The sequence below is a fragment of the Panthera tigris genome, chromosome C1 (assembly GCF_018350195.1).
Source record: "Panthera tigris isolate Pti1 chromosome C1, P.tigris_Pti1_mat1.1, whole genome shotgun sequence".
NCBI lineage: Eukaryota > Metazoa > Chordata > Mammalia > Carnivora > Felidae > Panthera > Panthera tigris.
In genome coordinates this window covers 164,612,815-164,628,826 of record NC_056667.1, presented here as the reverse complement: position 1 = coordinate 164,628,826, position 16,012 = coordinate 164,612,815, and the positions used below count along the sequence as shown (strand labels likewise).

Here is a 16,012-nt window from a genome sequence, read left to right as displayed (position 1 = left end):
AGGATTGTGGTGAAGTTATAGATCAATTTGGAGAGAATTACGATATACTTTATAATATTTAGTCTTCCTCCTTGATAATATGATAGATCTTCCTATTTAATCTTCTGTAATGTCTTAGTTTTCTCTATGGAAGGCTTAATATTCTTTTCTTTATCCTACATATTTAAAAATGTTTGTTGCTATATTATTTACTTATTTGTTTATTTATTTTTAATGTTTTTTTATTTTTGAGGAAGGGAGAGAGAGAGGCAGAGAGATTGGGAGACACAGAATCCGAAGCAGGCTCCTGGTTCTGAGCTGTCAGCATAGAGCCTAATGCAGGGCTTGAATCGTCACAAACTGTGAGATCATGACCTGAGCCAAAGTCGGACACTTAACCGAATGAGCACCTAGATGCCCCATGTTTATCACTATTTTAAATTGCATGTTTGAAAAATTTACATTTTAACTAATTGTTGTGGGTATCTAGAAATATAATTTACTTCCCTGTATTGATTTTGACTCTAACATTTCTCTTATTAATTTACATTTTTACTTAAAAAAATTTTTCCCACATGGCATAGATACCTAAAAAGTAAATTTTAAAGGAAAGGAAATTAGAATTTATTAAATTTCTTCTATGTGCCCAATAGTCAACAGTTTATTTCACTTAATCCTCATAACTATTTTATTGCTTATTTCCTCAGCAAACATTTATTAAGTAATCCCTATGTGTTAAGATTTTTTTTTTAGATTTTCTATGTAAGCAATCATATAATCTACAACTACTAAAGGTTTTTGTTTCTTTCCAATCCTTTACCTTTTATTACTTTTTCTTGCTTTACCGTGCAAGGACCTCCAGTATAATGTAGAATAAGATTGATGAAAATAGGCATCCTAGAACCTGAGCTTTATAGAGGATGCTTTCAAAGTCTCATTGTTAGGTATGAGGTTTCTGTGGGTCTTTTGAAATGCCCTTTTTTGGGTGAAGAAAGTGCCTTCAATTCCCAGTTTGTTAAGGAAATTATTTTTCTTCTTTTCTTTAAATCATAAATGGATGTAGTAGTTTATCCATTTTTTTTGCCTCTGTCTAGATATAATTTTTTTCACCTTAAATTGTTAATGTGTTGAATGACTTTAATTGATCTTCTCATGATAAAGCAATGTAGAATTCCTAGTAAATACCAACTTAGTCTTAATAAGTTATCCTATTTATATACACTGTGATTCGTTTTATAAAAATGTTTATTTTCAGGGTTTTTGTATCTATATTCACTCATTAAGTAAGATTGGCATATATTTTTCATTTCTAATAATACCTCTGTCAGATTTAGAAAGGTACAAATGAATCTTTTCCCATTGTATGGAATAGTTTTTGTAAGATTAGAATTGCTTAATGCTTGAATGGTAGAATTTTCTAGAAATTCATCCATCTATCTTTCTGTGTGTGCTGTGGCATGCACTTAATGGGGCTATTTTGTTTGTTTGTTTATTTATTTATATGAAATTTATTGTCAAATTGGTTTCCATACAACACCCAGTCTCATCCCAACAGGTGCCCTCCTCAGTGCCCATCACCCACTTTCCCCTCCCTCCCACCCCCCATCAACCCTCAGTTTATTCTCAGTTTTTAAGAGTCTCTTATGGTTTGAATCCCTCCCTCTCTAACTTTTTTTTTCTCCCCCCCCCCCCCCCCAACCCCGCCATGGTCTTCTGTTATGTTTCTCAGGATCCACATAAGACTGAAAACATATGGTATCTATCTTTCTCTGTATGACTTATTTCACTTAGCATAACACTCTCCAGTTCCATCCACGTTGCTACAAAAGGTCATATTTCATTCAGCACTCCTGTATCCCTTGGGCAAATTCCTAGCAGTGCTATTTCTGGGTCATGGGGTAGATCTATTTTTAATTTTTTGAGGAACCTTCACACTGTTTTCCAGAGCGGTTGCACCAGTTTGCATTCCCACCAGCAGTGCAAGAGGGTTCCTGTTTCTTCACATCCTCTCCAGCATCTGTAGTCTCCTGATTTGTTCATTTTAGCCACTCTGACTGGCATGAGGTGATATCTGAGTGTGGTTCTGATTTGTATTTCCCTGATGAGGAGTGATGTTGAGCATCTTTTCATGTGCCTGTTTGCCATCTGGATGTCTTCTTTAGAGAAGTGTCTATTCATGTTTTCTGCCCATTTCTTCACTGGATTATTTGTTTTTTGGGATGTGGAGTTTGGTGAGTTCTTTATAGATTTTGGATACTAGCCCTTTGTCTGATATGTCATTTGCAAATATCTTTTCCCATTCCTTTGGTTGTCTTTTAGTTTTGTTGGTTGTTTCCTTTGCAGTGCAGAAGCTTTTTATCTTCATAAGGTCCCAGTAGTTCATTTTTGCTTTTAATTCCCTTGCCTTTGGGGATGTGTCCTGTAAGAAATTGCTACTGCTGAGGTCAGAGAGGTTTTTTCCTGCTTTCTCCTCTAGGGTTTTGATGGTTTCCTGATAATGGGACTATTTTAAACTACTGACTCAATTTCTTTAAAGCTTATAAGACTCTTTGTGTTCTTTCTTTCTTTCTCTTTCTTTCTTTCCTTCTTATGTAATTTATTGTCAAATTGGCATACATACAACACCCAGTGATGCAGTGCTCATCCTAAGTGCCCTCACCCTCAATGCCCATCACCCATTTCCCCCCTCCCCCATCCTCCCATCCACCTTCAGTTTGTTCTCTGTATTTAAGAGTCTCTTGTGGTTTGCCTCCCTCCCTCTCTGTTTGTAACTATTTTTTTCCCCTTCCCTTCCCCCATGGTCTTCTGTTAAGTTTCTCAAGATATACATATGAGTGAAAACATATGATATCTGTCCTTCTCTGACTGACTTATTTCACTTAGCATAATACCTTCAAGTTCCATCCACGTTGTTGCAAATGACATGATTTCATTCTTTCTCATTGTCAAGTAGTATTCTATATATAAACCACATAAATATATATTCTATATATAAACCACATCTTTACCCATTCATCAGTTGATGGACACTTAGTCTCTTTCCATAATTTGGTTATTGTTGAAAGTGCTGCTATAAACATTGGGGTACATGTGCCCCTATGCATTAGCACTTCTGTATGTTCTCTCTTTTTTGAAAGAGATGGTTTTTATTAACCTTATTTATCTGTTTATTTCATCTAAGTTTTCAAATTTGTAGGCATAAAGTTGTTTATAACATTTTATTTGTTTAATCTCTATAGCAACTGTAGCTTCACCTGTTTTTATTCCTGATTTAAAAAATTTTAATGCCTTTCTCTCCCCCCCTTGATTATTTTCTCTACACTTGTATATTTTATTCCTTTTTTTGACCTTTGTTGACTCTCTTCATTAGATGTTTATTTTCTTTTTCGTTCACTTCTCTTATTTTTATTATTTTCTCTCATTTTCTTGAGTTTAGTTTGCTGTTCTTTTTTTCTAATTCCTTGTGTTGGGACATTCTCTTCATTAAGTTGAACTTTTCATTCTTTTCTAATGTGAACGTTTAAGACTAAAACTTTAGGAACCTCTATAACTGTGTCCTACAGGTTTGGTACATAATATTTATATCATTATATTGTTATTTAAATATTTTATAAAAAGTTTATAATACCCAGTTTGATTTTTTTATAATTTTTTTTTACATTTATTCAATTTTTTTTGAGAGAGAGAGAGACAGAGCACGAGTGGGGAAGGGGTGGAGAGAGAAGGAGACACAATCCGGAGCAGGCTCCAGGCTCTGAACTGACAGCAGGGAGCCTGATGCGGGGCTTGAACTCACCAACTGTCAGACGTCGGATGCTTAACCGACTGAGCCACCCAGGCGCCCCTCCATTTTGATTTTTTTTGGGTGATAAGTTGTTCAGAAATGTATTTTAAATTTTCAAATATTTTGTTTCTCTATGTTATTTTTTCTAACTAAAGTGCATTGTGGTTAAGTGATATGTTCTGCATGATACCAGGGATTCAACTTGGTGATTTCAAATCGATTGGCTTGATGACCTAGCTTTTTGTCAGTTTTCCTAAATGCTTGATGTCAACTTCACCAATAGTATGACGTGTCCTGTGGTTGGATGTAGTGTGTAGCCAGATGTATCAGTTGTGCTTGTATATGAACATGTTGGTGGCTGAGTTTTGGTGGGGGAACGTGCTTACAAGATATTCTTTCTTTTTAAGTCAACAGAGGGACTGGGACACTATGAAGCTTTAAAGTTGGACTTTCCATTAATATCAGAAGTTTATTATTGCTCTGTCCAAAGGAGCATGTGGGAGTCTTATAGATTTGAGCAACCCAGGGTTTTTGTAGTTTCTGCTTCTGTTGTTCCACCCTATGTATATCCTAAACCGGCAAAGAACTATAGTTGGTTAAATTGATTGCTTGTTTTATTAAAACATCACAGAAGTGAGTTGAGAGTTATAGATGGTTCCTGACCCTGTTGCTTCTATGAGAGTGATTGCTAACTGATTATGTCCAATCTTTTAACCTGGCCAAACCCAGGCCTTAAAAATATGATGAATAGTGTAAATGCTTGACTCTGCCAAGGGCTTGATCTAGTTTGTAAAAAGGCCATTGCAGCGTTCTGCCAGCTGGCCAAGGAGATATCTGGAACAAGGCAGAACACCAGTTTCTGGAGGGGCTAACTAACCCTATCCAAGGTGGAATAGCTTAGACAAGACTGCCAAAAATCCAGTGTGTCTGTCTAGAAGGCTCCTTCCTATAAGCATTTCTTAGAAAGCATGTTGGTGCTTTATCCAGGAAAAGATACCCTGAGTGCTGAGCCCACGACCATGTCTATTCAGACTATGAATGATTTGTGCTGATGGAGACAGACCCCTGAAAGACCTAAGCACATATTGACACCTTCAGCTTAATACGTGGCTCTTTGTCTCATATTGGAGGGCTGGAGATTCATGCCCCACTGTTTTGTGGAGCACATGGCCATAGAACTTCTGGAGGGGGTCCAAGTACTCTCAGCAATGCTGTTTATTTGTAGCCAAGCTACAATGAGCACCAGCAAAATAGAGAGCCTGGCCTAGGGATGGGAAAAAAGGGTTTCAGGGCCACAGTGTCTTACAGAAGGAATGGAATGTATATGGAACCAACCAGCCCCTGAGATCCACCTGGAAGTCATTGGGAAATAGTGACATGCTGCTTCTAAATCCTCTTCCCAGTGGATGATGCCTGATCTTTTCTAAGCTGGACTTTCAAAGTTGAACACACTCCTGTGGGTGGAAGATTTATTCTTACAATTTTCTTTCAAACTTAACATCTACTAGTTTAATAGTTTGAGAATTTTGTTTTGTGAACCAATATCAGGCTAATAATTTTTTGGTTTCTAATATTTATTCTTTTGGAAAATCAAGATGTTTTTCAGCATTATATATATAATACATATAATATATGTAAATTATATATATAACATATAATTTCAGCATTATATGTACTATATATAATATATATTACATTTTATATATCCTGTGCCACAAAGATGTTGCAGTGTTTAACAAGTAAATATGGAGACGGTCAGAGTCTAAAAGAGTTGAAGACTCCATCTATATCAGAACATTGCCCAACTATAATATCTTGGTGATATCTCTGGGATTTTCAGAAAATATCAAATCCCTTTGGCATTCTGTGTAGCAGTTCAATTGGGCTGAATTTTTATGGTTACAGATTTTATAGGGAGGATGATAATGGCTTAAAAAAATAACGGCACGAGGTAGACTAGTACTATAACTTGCTAAAAGTGAAGACTGCTATACTATTTTTCACATATTTATATTATTTATGAGAATTGACCCCTTTCCATTTTGATAGCTGTCATTTGGTGTATCTTGCCTATCTATTTTACTAGCAATCAGTTAGTATGATGATTTCTATCTTTTTGGAAGGCACTTTTGAAGCTATAGTGCTGTCCTTGATGGTAATCCCATCACCCCGAGGTAACTGCTAAGTAGTACTGCTTTTATAAACTTTTTTTCTTCATGTCGTTTTCTCATGTCGTAATAAAAGCACTCAAATGTGTAATAACAATCTATAACACTTTTTTAGTGGTAGCATGGATGCACCTCAATATAATAAAGTTCTTATTGAATATTTAGATACTTTTTAATTTTTCCTTATCATAAATTTCTAGAAATGAAATTACTCTATTGAAAAGTATGAACATTGTAAAGGTTTTTGTTATTTATTTCCAAATTGTCCCCCATGTATATTACACTACTTTGTATTCTCACCAGCAATGATAAAAGTAGACTTTTCATAAAAACTTTCAGTAAAGTACCTTGTATTTTGACATCTTAAATTTTTAATCTTTGCCAATTTTATAGAAAAAATTATAACTGTTGTTGTAATTTGACAGTTTTCACATATTTATAGCCCATCAAGAATTTTTCTTCTGTTAATTTCTTATTCCTACCTATTGTTTTTTTTCTCATTGATTTGCCAGAATTCTGTGTGTGAAGAATTTAACACTTTGTCAACCATCTACGTTTAAAAATATTTTTCCAACTTTATTTTACTTTTAATTCTGTTTTTATTATTTTTCAGGTACTGAAATTTAAAATTTCTATTAATCAAATTATCCATCTTTTCTTTTGTGCTTCCTTCTTTTGTACTTATGCATTGGAAGACTTTCTCTTCCTGAGATCAGACAAATGTTCAGTTATATTTCTTCTACTCTTTTATTATTTTATTTTTGATATTTAAATTTTTAAATAATATAAATGTTTTAATATGATTTTCAAGTAAAGTAAATGATGATTTAGTTTTTTTTTTTTCATGTCATTGTTCATTCTGACTGAAAGCTTTTGACCATTTGCCCTTTGATAAGAATTATAACTGAAATGGAATAAATGAAAGCAATTGAATTGATCTTACTTTTAAAAAAAATTTTCTTTTAATGTTTTATTTATTTTTGAGACAGAGAGAGACAGAGCATGAGCAGGGGAGGGGCAGAGAGAGAGGGAGACACAGAATCTGAAACGGGCTCCAGGCTCTGAGCTGTCAGCACAGAGCTTGACGCAGGGCTCAAACTCACAAACTGCGAGACCATGACCTGAGCCGAAGTTGGATGCTTAACCGACTGAGCCACCCAGGGCCGCCCCCCCCCCTTTTTTTTTTAATTTTTAAAAATGTTTTATTTATTTTTGAGGGAATTGATCTTACTTTTATTGCCTCCTTTGGTTAATGGTTTGGGGGAAAAGGCTGATATCTGAACATAAGGCCATTGACTTTTCTGAGTGCAAACTTAAGATTCACTTGAGGTTCAGTTGGTTTAGCGTCCGACTTTGGCTCAGATTATGAGCTCACAGTTCGTGGGTTCGGGTCCTGTGTCAGGCTCTGTGCTGACAGCTCAGAGCGTGGAGCCTGCTTCGGTCCTGTGTCTCCTTCTCTCTCTGCCCCTCTCCTGCTTACACTCTGTCTCTCTCTCTCAAAAATAAATAAATATTTTAAAAAAGATTCACTTGATAATATGTAGAATATGTGCATTCTCATAATATTGACTAGGATAATTAATACTCAATTTTTTTCTCCTAGAATTTCACATTAACATAAGACATGTGTCTTGGATGGATTTGAGTAAATCTGTCCTACTTTTGCAATTCACCAGAAGATGAGTATATTTAACTTCTTATTCAGAAATTAATTTTGACTTATGACATAAGAATTTAATTTTTTCAAAACATTTAACTAATTGAATAGCCTATACTTTTCCAATTGATTTTCCAATTGATTTGAAATGCTACTCTTATTAACTAAATGCATTTATTCACACACACATATACACATTTTCTATTCTCTTTCCTAAATTTTCTGTTTTTAGAACACTATCTTACTATTTTAATTATCATAGCTTTGAGGTATATTTTAATATCAGGTAGTCACTGTATTTTTATCATCATGTTCTCACAAGAAAGAATGATTTAAATATTTTAAAAAACATTCATTTTAAAATGTATTTTAAAATGTTTAAAAATTTTTAGAACTTTTTAAAGCAAATTTTAAAATTACTTTTTAACATTAAACTTTTGTCAAACAGAAACAGTAATTTCCACATATTAATGATAAAACAAATAAAATATGCAATTAATATATATTTGCTATGCTACTAGAGATTACAGTATTTGCTATAAATATGGGAAAGGTTGGGACCTGACTGATATAGCTGCTAACAAATGAGTTACATTCTGGGGCCACTTTTCAGGCTGTCTCAATTGGCCACGGCTTGAAGAGTGCAAGAGGGTTTCTGTTGGAAGTAGTCTTTGTTCGTTTTATTAAACATTGTTTATTAAACAAATGGTGAAACCAAGTCTCCTACTGTATCACTGTTACATTTGTACTCCTGACCCAGACCTGGATTTTCATACCTCACCGTCTTGACCTTGGCTTTCCCTGTATTCCTGGTTCCTGTCTGGTGTCTGAACCACAACTCTATGCTGACCATCCCTTCTTCATATTTACAGACTTCTTGACCCTCCTGGTTCTACCTTATAGCCTCGCCTCCCTGATTCACTGCAGTTCTTAGATGTCCACTCTGTGATAGGAAGGAAGGTGTCCCTGGCTAAACCACTCTTTCCATAGCTTGCTCTTCATGTACTGGTCTTTTCTCAGACATTTTAATTACACACAATAAAGCTTATAGACCATGGAGTTGCATTTTAATTCCACTTACAATGTATCTGCACATTCACAATATATTTGTAATAGGGATATTAAAGAAGTTTAAGAATTCATCGTTTTCTTTTGTACCACATTACCTGCGGTTTTGGTTTCAACTGTGCTGTAGTTCTTCCATTTTCCTGTGTCATTTGTCTTGAGATATATTTGTATTTATTGTAGGAAAGATAAGCAAAAATAGCCATGATGACTACAATAAGGGCCAAAGAAAAGTGCCAACTAAGAAGGGAAGAACAAAGAAGTAACACCAGCAAACCAAGTTTAGTTTAGTAACATAACTAAAGTGGATAACCTCCTGGGCACCTGGCTGAGTCAGCCGGAAGAGCATGTGACTTTTGGTCTTAGGGTCATGAGTTCGAGCCCCACGTTGGGTGTGGAGATTACTAAAAAAAAAATAAATAAACTTTAAAATGGATAACCTCCCAAGCAACTTGGTAATAACAATGACATTGAGTAATAGTAGTTCAAATGATAATAACAGTGGTTTTGAAACCTCATATTAAATTCTTTATGGCATCTGTTAACTACTAATTAAGTTTGGACAATTCAAATGAAAGTGTGCCCATTAAACATTTCCCAAAGAGAGCTGACCTGTATGAATTTACAAACTGCTTCACTACCCACCATACCACTTAAGGTCCATAAAAGAATAAAACCTCAAAAACATACATATTTTTTGTAATATTTTGTATTATTCAAAACTCTAAGAGACTTTTTGTGAAAGAATTCAGAGACAAGATTTTTGTTTACTGTAGAGTAATGACATTCTGTGAATACATACTAAGAACTACAGTGGAAATTTTGTACTTTTCTCAGCAAGCATTGAATTAGGGCCAAAGCATTAGCTCTCAGTTACCATGGCTTTGTTTTTATGCAATATAATCTCAAGCCTTGCATCAATTCAGAACAATTATCGTTCTTGGTATGGAGAAAAGCAGAATAGTACATTTGAAATCTTTAGAGACAAATCAAAATTTTCAAGAGCTTAGCCTTTAAAGAATTTTCTGGAAAATAAGTGATGTTTATGATGTTACAAATGTAAGAAGATGCTTTTATGGATTAGAATTAAATGAGTGTTACTAATCGATGTACCAATAAAAGCAATTTTTTAAAGCCTCAGACAGTTTGGCAGTCTATCAGTTTGAGTTTCTATGGCTTTTTCCTATTATACTTTGTATCTCCATTAGCTTCTCTACATTGTAACTCTATAAGGCATTTTTAAAAGATGTAGATGAATTGCGAGACTTAACTTTGCAAAAGTGAGATAGTAGGGTGCTGGAGAAAGTGTATGGAAAACATAACAAAACAAAACAAAACAAAAGCTAACAAATATACTTGTCCTGAAAACTCTAATAAATCTAATATGCTGAGGGTTACAGTATATTCCCCTCAGACCCCTGGAGGCCTTGGATCTATTAAAGGACATCTAATTTAGTGGTTCTTAACCCTGACTTACAAAGTCATATCTTCTGTCCAGCCATATGATTTCTCTCACCCATATGATTTCATTGGTCAGAGTGGGGCTAGGGCATCAGCCCTAAAGCTCCCAAGTGATTCCAATGTTAGCAATGTTCTATTCCTATGAATACATAATACTGTCTGTAGAAGAAAGAAATGCCATATATACACACATATCTTGTATCACCTTTTCTCTATAATTTATGTACACAATAAGTCAGATAAAATTTTATTAAACATTTCATGGAATTAATAGGGGGTTTTTGCATTTACATGTTTTCTCATATGTGTGTTATGAAAACAAGATTACCATCATGTGGAGAGTTTGATCATTTTGGCTATGAAGAACCTAAGGTAAGATTGAGATTGTGGTTAAAACAATCACCTTTATAGGTTAAATGGTGGTCAAGACCAGTTCTTGAGTTAATCGTGAGCCCTGGAAAATTTTATTATGAAGTTTTGGGGAGAGAAGCCTTAAATACAGAGAGGATAAAAGAGATCTTATGTAACCCATCCTTGTCATGAATCTAAGACCTGGATATTCTTAGCTCTGGGTCCTGCCTTGAAGAGCCTTGAGTGACTTCTCTGAGAAAATTTAAGGAAGGGATGGACTCCCTTTTCCTTTGAGGCTCCTTATGGGTCTCTAAATTAGGTGTCTTTGGGACTGGCTGGGATTCTTGAGTGCAGTGAACATAGCATAGCTCTTTTCTCAAGGACCTGAAAACTCAGACTACAGAAGTTCATTCCTTCTACAGCCTTAGTGGGTCTTGTAGGTAGGACGCATTTTCTGGGTGTGCTATGTGGCATCATATTCAACTGAGGAACTTTGCAGAATAGGCTCCAACTGTAAGGATCCTGAGTTAGAAATGTATCAAATTACTGTTCTCTATGTAGCGAGCACAGTTCACTTCCATTGCTAAAATGTAAAAATTGCTTTTGACCTTAAGATTTTGTCTCTTTAAATATTAAAAATCATAGCTGACTGTCACATGCAAAAAATAAGTCTGCACAAAAAGGCACTGAGGAGATCCCTGTGTTTCTTTTTATAAGAGCATTTATACTTCAAATATTTGAAATAGAAAAAATATTATGACATAAAAATACTTGAAGCGAGAAAAGTCTACCACAATCATAAGAAACTCATTCCAGATTTTAACAGCCTTATTAAAGAAGCCCTTACTTTAATTTATTAGAAATATCTCCTGTTGTAGATCATTTCTTGTTCTTTTGTCCTAAGGGAGATGAGTAAAAATTGGACATCATTCTCCATGTGATATTTCATTATAGACCTAGAGGCATTTGTTAGTTTCCTATTCAAGTTGCCATTTTCAGTGATAAATAGACCCAATGTTTCTCTTATTGGTTCTGTTTCCTCCTTCCTTAGACTTCTGTGAAGATTTACTAGTGAGTGTGGTGAACTTCTGAAGACTTCAGGTTAAAAGTAATTGATCAGAGTTTCTCATTCTTACCTAAAAAGTCTCTATTTTCCATGCCAAGTACTTTTTCTGAAATATATATATATATAATATATATTATTATAATTCTTATATTAATTAATTAATATATATTAATATATATAAATAATATATATATTAATTAATTAATATAATTAATTATATAATTAATATAATATATATTATTATAATTCTCACAAACTATATATATATAATATATTCTCACAAACTATATATATATAATATATAATTATATATTTATATTTATATTTATATTTATATTTATATCTCTCACACTTCTTTGGGGGAGATACCACCATGTGGGTGGCCCATAGTCAACTAAACCTCAAAATGTATACAGAATGTATACAGGGGAACTCATATTCCCACCTCCGAATCCCTCCCTCCCTATGTTTCTCACTCCATGAATCACTCCACCACTCACCCAGATATCTGGATCTGATATATGGAGTCATTTTTTACTCCTCTAGTTTTAACAACCTGTCATCAAATTAATCAGTTAGTCCTGTTGATTCTACTTCCTCAATATCTTTCAACTCAGTCCATTCCCATCACCTTCACCATCACTAACCACCATCTCAGTCCAGAGATGGTTTATCTCTCACCTGGATCTCTTGTTTTCAATCCATTTTTTTTTTTTTTTTACATGTAAGCCAGGGTGGTATTTCTAAAGTGAAGAATCATTTAGATTACTTCCACCCACCTTCTTTTTAAAAAAATCTTTTTTAATATTTATTTATTCTTGAGAGAGAGAGATGGAGTGTGATCACGGGAGGATCAGAGAGAGAGAGAGAGGGAGATACAGAATCTGAAGCAGGCTTCAGGCTCCCAGCTGTCAGCACCTAGCCCGATGTAGGGCTTAAGATGTGGGGTTTGAGACGTGGGGCTTGAACTCACCAGCCGTGAGATCATGACCTGAGCCGAAGTTAGATGCTTAAACCACTGAGCCACCCAGGCACCCCTACTTCCACCCACCTTAAAGCCTTCTAGTGCTCTCCCCTTCCTGCGATAAATTTATAATTCTAAACTTGGTCATTAGGCACCCCTTCGTTAACCTCCAACTGGTCTTTCCTGTCCCATCTCTTCCCTTGAGAGCTATCTTCAACTTCTTTCAGTTACTCAAACTTTCCAGCTTTCTACTGCCTTTGGGTTTTGGATACAATTTTCTCTTCCTGAGACATTGATCCTTTGGGTGTCAGCTTAAACATTTCACTTTCTTTGGGATATTTTTCTGACCTTACATTGGATGTGGCCTCCAGCTATGCGTTCCACAGTGACCTATGTTTTTCCTACTACTACACTTATTTGTGATCATTGCTTGGCAAGTGAAATTTATTTTTTGCTCTCTTCTGTTTTTAAACTTTTCTTCCCTGTAAAATAACAGAGTAAGATGTTTCTTTATATAATTATTTCCATAGTTTTCTTCATCTCCTACAATTAACTTATACCTCAGTTTTAAGCTCAACTTTCTTCATTTTTTTAAAATTGTATAATTAATCTAGAGTTTAGTGTACATTAGGAAAGTGTGCCATTATATCAGCTCTTCTGACCTCCCATTACATGGATTATATCAAGTTTTTGAGTTAGTTTGTGAGAATTATCCCATAAGTTCTGTAATGAAGACTTGGACAAAGCATATTTTAAGATGAATTATTTTAAAAAAAACACTAAAACTTAATGAAATAAATCTTTCTTTGAAGCTTTTACATTGGAAAATTAACATTTACCACATGTATGAACATAATTATTTTTTCTCCTCGAGTTCTAAGTTTATCAGATGAGTGCAGAGAGTTGCAGAGATAGTGGGAGGGTTTATAACACTTTTGTGCCCCAGGTCATGCTGAAGCATCCCTTTGTCTATTGTTCTCATGTGGCTTTGGATAGTTTGATAATAAACACCCCTCAGTCTTAGGGGTTGGACTTTGGTGAAGAAATGCAAACTACCTCAAAAATAAGAGCAGATGGGCCATGTCTACTCCAGAGTGGATTTTCAAGTCCAATCAAACAGGGTCCACCCCACTGATATGTAACCAGCTAGAATATGTGTCACTCTCCCTATTCCTTCCCATCTTAAGGCTCTCCCTATCAATGAATTTTATGGATCTCACTACTGACTAATCTCTTCATCATTTAGGACAGTTGTTGTCATATGAGAATCACCTATGAGCGTTTAAGAAATACCAATGCCTAATATGAATTGATTCTATTTGAGGTGGAACCTTGAAAACCTCATTTATTAATCTTCTTGACTTTCTTTATTCGTAGACTTTCACCTTCATCTGAATCTCTTCCATTTCAGTAAATGGCATTTCCATCCACAGTTTCTCAAATTATTTTTTCAATTTTTGTATTTACATTGTAGTTACCATGTAATGTAGTATTAGTTTGAGGAGTAGAATTTAGCAATTCATCACTTAACATATAATACCCAGTGGTCATCACAAGTGCCACCTTTTTTTTTTTATTTTTAACATCTTTGCCTTGGTATTTATTGAAAACGTTTTTTGCAAAATTCACAGTCCAAATTATTTTCTTTTTTTTTAAAATTTACACCCAAATTAGTTAGCATATAGTGCAACAATGATTTCACGAGTGGATTCCTTAATGCCCCTTACCCATTTAGCCCATTCCTCCTCCAACAACCCCTCCAGTAACCCTCTGTTCTCCATATTTAAGAGTCTCTTATGTTTTGTCCCCCTCACTGTTTTTATATTATTTTTTCTTCCCTTCCCTTATGTTCATCTGTTTTGTCTCTTAAAGTCCTCATATGGGTGAAGTCATATGATTTTTGTCTTTCTCTGACTAATTTCGCTTAGCATAATTCCCTCTAGTTCCATCCATGTAGTTGCAAATGGCAAGATTTCATTCTTTTTGATTGCTGAGTAATACTCCATTGTGTGTGTGTGTGTGTGTGTGTGTATATACACCACATCTTCTTTATCCATTTGTCCATTGATGGACTTTTGGGCTCTTTCCATGCTTTAGCTATTGTTTATAGCTAGGTTGTAGGGTAGTTCTATTTTTAGTTTTTTGAGGAACCTCCATACTGTTTTCCAGAGTGGCTGCACCAGCTTGCATTCCTACCAACAATGCAAAAGAGATCCTCTTTCTCCACATCCTCGCCAACATCTGTTGTCGCCTGAGTTGTTAATGTTAGCCATTCTGACAGGTGTGAGGGAGTATCTCATTGTGGTTTTGATTTGTATTTCCCTAATGATGAGTGAAGTTGAGCATTTTTTCATGTGTCGGTTGGCCATCTGGATGTCTTCTTTGGAGAAGTGTCTATTCATGTCTTTTGCCCATTTCTTCATTGGATGATTTGGTTTTTGGGTGTTGGGTTTGCTCAGTTCTTTATAGATTTTGGATAGTAATCCTTTATCTGATATGTTGTTTGCAAATATCTTCTCCCATTCTGTCGGCTGCCTTTTAGTTTTGCTGATTGTTTCCTTCTCTGTGCAGAAGCTTTTTATTTTGATGAGGTCCCAATAGTTCATTTTTGTTTTTGTTTCCCTTGCCTCTGGAGATGGTGTTGAGTAAGAAGTTGCTGCGGCCAAGGTCAAAGAGGTTTTTGCCTGCTTTCTTCTCAAGGACTTTGATGCCTTCCTGTCTTACATTGAGGTCTTTCATCCATTTTGAGTTTATTTTTGTGTATGGTGTAAGAAAGTGGTCCAGGTTCATTCTTCTGCATGTTGCTGTCCAGTTTTCCCAGCACCACTTGCTGAAGAGACTGTCTTTATTCCATTGGATATTCTTTCCTGCTTTGTCAAAGATTATTGGCCATACGTTTGTGGGTCCATTTCTGGGTTCTCTGTTCTGTTCCATTGATCTGAGTGTCTGTTTTTGTGCCAACAAGTGCCTCCTTAATACCCACCAGCCATCTAGCCCATCCCCTGCCCATGTCCCCCTCCAGCAACCCTCAGTTCTCTATAGTTAAGAGGCTCTTTTATGGTTTGCCTCTCTCTTTTTTCCCCCAATGTTCATTTGTTTCATTTCTTTATTTTTAAATACTTTTTTAAGTTTATTTATTTATTTTGATAGAGAGAGAGTGAGAGAAGGGCAGAGCGAGAGGGAGAGAGAATTCCAAGTAGGCTCTGTGCTGTTTTTAAAGTGGGATTCAATCTCACAAACTATGAGATCATGACCTAAGCCAAAGTCAAGAGTTGGATGCTTAACTGACTGAGCTTCCCAGGCACCCCTGTTTCATTTCTTAAATTCCACATATGAGTGACATAGATTCTCAAATTAAAACCTGAGATATACTCTTAATAATTTTTTAATGTTTAATTATTTATTTTGGGAGAGAGATAGCAGGAGAAGGGCAGAGAGGGAGAGAATCCCAAGAGGACTCCATGCTGTCAGTGCAGAACCAGATGTGGAGCTCGAACTCATGAATCGTGAGATCATG

At 35.3% G+C, this 16,012-nt stretch overlaps 1 protein-coding gene across 7 annotated transcripts in view; it reads left to right on the top strand.

Annotated features, from left to right (window-relative positions):
* PDE11A (phosphodiesterase 11A) overlaps positions 1-16,012 on the top strand; it is a 411,261-nt gene that overhangs the window by 70,951 nt on the left and 324,298 nt on the right. For 3 of the 7 annotated variants that reach the window (XM_042994780.1, XM_042994774.1, XM_042994775.1), the window contains exons 2-3: positions 10,438-10,486; positions 11,517-11,573. The exons of the other annotated variants lie outside the window; for them this stretch is intronic. The gene's annotated coding sequence lies outside the window, so the exon portion shown is untranslated. The remainder of the gene's footprint in view (positions 1-10,437; positions 10,487-11,516; positions 11,574-16,012) is intronic. 7 annotated transcript variants of the gene reach the window in all.